The sequence below is a fragment of the Salmo trutta genome, chromosome 29, assembly GCF_901001165.1.
Source record: "Salmo trutta chromosome 29, fSalTru1.1, whole genome shotgun sequence".
Taxonomy (NCBI): domain Eukaryota; kingdom Metazoa; phylum Chordata; class Actinopteri; order Salmoniformes; family Salmonidae; genus Salmo; species Salmo trutta.
The window spans coordinates 12,976,039-12,982,038 of NC_042985.1; positions in this window are offsets into that span (position 1 = coordinate 12,976,039).

Genomic DNA, 6,000 nt, shown 5'->3' on the forward strand with positions numbered 1-6,000 from the left:
AGATCTCCGTTCTCCCACCAAAGGAACCACAGATAATCTTGGTCTTCTGCTTTCACATGAAACTGGTGGAACATGCGCTCTACATCACACATGATCGCAACTGGACCCTTACGAAAACGACAAAGGACACCCAGCCATGTGTTTGTCAACTCTGGACCGGTGAGGAGATGGTCATTCAAGGACGTCTCTCGAAACTTAGCTGAGCAGTCAAAGACGACTCGTATCTTCCCAGGCTTTTGTGGGTGATAAACCCCATGATGTGGGATGTACCATGCTGGATGTTTGTCAATTCCTTCCTTGGAGACCTTCTCAGCATCTCCACAAGCTATGGTCTCTTCCATAAATGCTGTGTAGTCCTTGTAGTACTGCTTGTCTCTCCTTAGCCTCCTTTCCAGGCACTTGAGGCGGTGAACTGCACATGTTTTATTGTTCGGCAGGTTGGGTCTTTCTTCCTTAAACGGCAGCGGCATCTCGTAATGTCCATTGTCCTTGCGTTTGATGCCCGCTTTCATTTTTGTCAGGAACCGGATATCCTCTTGAGATATGAGGTCCTCTTCTGTAGCTCTCTCATTGAAGTCGGATTCAAGCGTCTTGATAACGTCCAGTGCTGTGATTACCTCTCTTACGCGTGTTCTACAAACATAGTGTACTTGATTTGTGAGGTTGGAAGAAGATTGAAGACTTGGCATCACCTGCCTAACGATCATCTGATGACTCACTCCAATAGCGTCGCCATAGTCGATACATGGGTTTCCATAGCCGACTATGCTCCAGCCAAGGTCTGTTCTCTGAGCAATTGGCTGATTTCCCTTACCAGACACAATTTCTCTTGGAAGAAGAGCCTGGGAGCAATTGTAGCCAATTAAGAGACCGACATCACAGCTCTGTTGAGGAGCAATCTCGTCTGCAATGTGTTCAAGATGAGACCATGCTCTTGCCGTCTCTGGAGTAGGAATATGATCTCTGTTTGCAGGAATAAACTCTCTCGAGTAGGTCGTTGGCAGAGGGATTTTCTTCTCCAAGTAAAACCCTCTAACCTGCAAACCAGACAGCTTCTGGCTGGGCACAATGGTATTCCTTGAAGCCATTGTAGAGAGTTTCAGATGTACTGGCTCCTTCCTTGTATTCAGAGCTTTTGTTGTCTCTTCAAGGATAAAGGTGGTGTCGCCCTGGGTGTCAAGAAGTGCATACACGAGAACTTCACGATCGGGCTCGCTTGTGGTTGACACCCATACTGGAATGATTGTGGAGGTGTGAGTGTTGTTAATGTCCCTTACGACTCTGTTAGATATGGCCTCACTTGACGCACTTGTCCCCTTATCTTGTGGGGGCTCTGTCTTCCTATCCCTTGACCTTTCTTTAGTACGATCTTCGTGCAGGCAGGATGGATGCCTCCTCTGACACGTGTCACAGGTGTTCCTGTTATCACAATCTTTTGAACAATGCCCAGGCCTTAAACAGCCGAAGCACAATTTATTCTCTTGAACAAACTTTTTGTCGCTCTGCGGTGGGCTTATCCATGAACTTCCAACATTTGTGGAGACTATGACCTGACTTCTCACAGAAGACACAACTAGTGACAGTATCTTTCTCATCAGAGTTAGTTGACAATACCCTTGCTCCAGGGCTTTGAATCCTTGGTGTCTTAGGTTTTCCATCTTCGCTTGGTTTCAAAGCGTGAAGGGATGTTACAGGATTGCAAGCGATCTTGGCTTCTCTAGTGAGAAACTTCACAAACTGACTGAAGCTGGGAAAGGTCTCAGTTTCTTCTAAGATGTCTATGACCTTTCTATTCCATCTTGAAGTTAGCCAATCTGGAAGTTTAGCGAGGATCTTTTGGTTTTCATTACAGTCACTAAGCACCTCCAGGCCCTTACTCTGAGACATAGCAGCCTCACAGCTGCGAAGAAAATCTACAAGGTCTCTAAGTTCAAGACTGTCCTTGGATCCTATCTTAGGCCATGCATTGAGCTTATCTCTGAAGGACTTGGCGATGAGGAATTTGTTTCCGTACCTTTCGTCAAGAATGGTCCACGCAGCATGGTAGGCTGACTCTGTTCCTAACATAAAGTAACTTTCGATGGCTTTCTTGGCAGGCCCACCGACATATTTTCTTAAGTAATATATCTTCTCAGTTGCTGGTATGTTCTTCCTGTCTATCAGAGTCTGAAAAGAGACCTTCCAGTCAGTGAATGAGAGTGGTTCTCCATTGAATGTTACTGGTTCTGGTATGGGGAGGCGGCTTTCACTGATTGATTCCGCTAGTAACCTGAACATGGTCTTGGTGCTATCTTCATGTTGTGTGCTTGTCACAACATGTTGTGGTGAGAGACTGTGAGATGAGCCACTTCTGTGCATGACTTCTTTCACAGATTTGCAGTTAGAGGACGAGAAAAGAGAACTACTCTCTGAGTTTTCATCTTGCTCATACACTTGCATCCTCGCCTTGGCAGTATTTAGTTTCTTGAGCACTTCTAGGCGCTCTAACTCTCTACGCTCCTTCGTCTGGCAGCATTTTCTACCTCTAACTTGACTCGCAGCCTAGCTTCTTCTAAGCTGCGTTTCACAGCCTCAGCTTCTTGCTCCGCTGTCCTCTTCTTATCTTCATCTTCGAGTCTCTGAAGCTCTTCTAGTTGGCGTTCTTGCTCAACCATTACTTCTAAAGCTGCTTGGTTAGCAGCAACTTCCGCCGCAGCCTCTTGTCTCTTGACAGATGACACGCTTGAGTGTCTGGAGTTGACCTTTGAGTTGCTTTGAGACTGGGAGGAAATGCTTGAGGGCTGATAGTTGAGACTTGACTTATGTGAGAGTTCAGACATGCACAAGGAATTGCTGTCCTTCCAGTGCAGCTCTATCTGGTTACTTTGACCTTCTTCCCTGGCCTTTAGATGACACCTTACAGTCTTGATAATAGACATTGTAACTGCTTCACACGTATCAACTCTGCGGCGTATATCGTTGTCGGGAATGTCAATTTGACGCAAATTTACTTAAACAAGGTTTAGCTCTGTAGAGGTATGGCTGATCTTGTTTAAGAGGTCTTCTAGTAGGTCTTCAGAGCAACAGCCTGTCAGTGACAGTTTTGCTTTCTTTACCAGAGCCTTCCACTTCTCATAGCTCACTCTGAAACGATGTTCGAGCTGTCTCCACCTTTCGTCGCGCAGTTCTCTGCCCTTTTCAGTTAACCTGCGGACCCTCTCACCTTTTCGTGGCTCTTGTTGTGATGTCTCATTAGCAGCTTCTGTATCATCATTCGCTGGCAGCCGTGACTCAACACCAGTCTGGGTCTCTTCCTGCTGCTCTGTTTGTTCTGATGAAGGCTTGAAGTTTGCGAGGTGTTGCTGCAGCTGCTCAACTTGACCCACCCCATCTCTATCTCCTTTAGTGAAACTACCCTTTTCTGACATTCTAAATCAAATCAAATCAATTCTAGGTAAGGTTTGGATAAGTGAGTAGGTAATTTAAACCTTAGTACGTGGTATAAACATGTATAATGCTTGTAACAAAGTCTTGAACAAACACCTTACCAAACAATTACACTATTAACTTACAGGTGAAAATATAATGAATAGGTGTACGCTGACCCTTAATGTTTTGTCGCAATATATATATTGTTTTAGTAAGTATCAAATAATATTTTTCCAGTAATACACATAACAGCGATACATTAAGATAGAAAGAGCAAATGCATAATACCAGCGTCTTGATGAAATACACAACTATCTCCAGTCCTCACGAATTGTAATCTTAAAGTCTCTTATTAGCAGTTCACAAGGCTAGGGCCACCTTCAAACACCTTGACTTGTACATACGTGTCTGACTTTCCTGTTAGCCTTGACCTTATGTTGCCTCACAATGCTTCCTTATGTGGAGATTTTCTTCTTAGGTTGTAGGTAGGTGAAAAACTCTTATCTGGCAGATGACAGGGCATACCAGGATTTGGGTATCTTGTAGACGTTTACAGCTGGATGAGATTCTTCTTTCTCTCTTGCTCGTGAAGAGCATTGAGTTCTCACTTACATGAGTAGCTATATTTCAAGGTTGAACCAATGCAATAGGTATTTTATTGGCTTGCTAAATGAGCTGCTTTTCCTGAAAATGTCTATCTGATAAAGTTTTTAGTTCCTAGTTATTGTTCTTCTCATGCAATGTTACAGCCACAACATCCTAATCAAGTACTGAAGCATCTGCAGACCAGCGAGGAGGAGGAAAGCCTATAGAACAAGAATTACTAGCTAGTTATATCAGATAGACATTTTATTGGCTTGCTAAATGAGATGCTTTTCCTGAAAATGTCTCTGATAAAGTTACACTCTTAAAAAAAAAAGGTGCTATCCAGAACTTAAAAAGTTATTCAACTGACCCCATAGGAGAACTTTTTGAAGAACCCTTGTTGGTTCCAGGTGGAACCCTGTCCACGGAGGGTTCTACATGGAGCCCAAAATGGGTCTACCTGGAACCAAAAAGGGTTATACTATGGGGACAGCTGAAGAACCCTTTTGGAACCCTTTTTTCTAAGAGTATCTAGTTGTTCTAATGCAATGTCCATGTTACAGCCACAACATGATGATCATGTAGTCAAGCACATGAAGACTAGCGAGGAGAAGAAAAGCCTGCTTTGGATGAGCAAGGAAGAACAATAACAACTAGCTATATCAGAGAAACATGTTCAGGAAAAGCAGGGAGAGAGCAAGCTAGTAGTAGTAACATTATTATTTGAAACCTCACATGCGCATGTATCTGTGTTTATATTTAAGCAATAAGGCACCTCAGGGGTCTGTGGTGTATGGACAATATACCATGGATAAGGGCTGTTCTTATGCTCAACGCGGAGTGCCTGGATACAGCCCTTAGCCGTGGTATATTGGCCATATACCACAAACCCCCAAGGTGCCTTATTACTATTAAACTGGTTACCAACGTAATTACAACAGTAAATAAGTAATATTGACTCATACCCGTAGTATACGGTCTGATATACCATGTCTTGCTATCTGTCTCATGTTGTACCGATCATCATACCGATGGTCCCGTGTGGCTCAGTTGGTAGAGCATGGTGTTTGCAACGCCAGGGTTGTGGGTTCGATTCCCACGGGGGACCAGTACGGGGGGGAAAAAATGTATGAAATGTATGCACGCTCTGGATACGCTCTGGATAAGAGTGTCTGCTAAATGACTAAAATGTAAAAATGTAATCAACATGAACAAGACTGAATTCTGTTGAATTGGCAACTGGACTAAATTCTTGTTAGGAAGATGTTGCTGTTTAGAATGACATGTTTTTGACTGTTGATGTTCACAGGAATCTCTAAATGCTATGTTGAATGAGCGCCGCGGATAAAGGACAGGGAGGAAAACGGACAACTTCTTTCTACCACACCTTCACCAAGTCATACAATGTTTGCTTCATGAACAATTGTTACATCAGAAATAAATACAGAACTATTTTAGTTTATTCTGTTTCTGTTTTTTATGCTGGATGTGAGTAATTTAGCAGGTCTATAGTATAATGTATTGTTTTTAAACTTTTATTAAATATCTATTCTGTCAAAACTCACTTATTTTATGTTTGCTAAAATAATGTGTTTTCTACTGTTACTTTTTACATACTGATACAGTCTCAATTGTTTTGAGCTAGACTATGAGTTGGAAATGTGTACTGTAAATGTCTACTACCCTGTTTAAAGATTTTATGATTGAAATTAGCACTGTTTTTTTATAGTTTGTTTCTACTGTCTGGTGAGGAAGTGGGCAATATGGATACATTGGAGGAGGAAGGGAGAATTAATGACAAATCAGAACTTGGACAATGTCAGGGAATCAATAGGTAAATGTACAGCCTATCAATGACAAAATGAACGGGTTCAGAGGTAGCTGTCATGTCTGGCATCATTAAAGTGAAAATGTATTTTATCAAATCAATTCTCTGTAATTATTATTACGTGATTAAACTAATCATGTAAATGTAATTAACTAGGAAGTTGGGGCACCAAGGAAAAT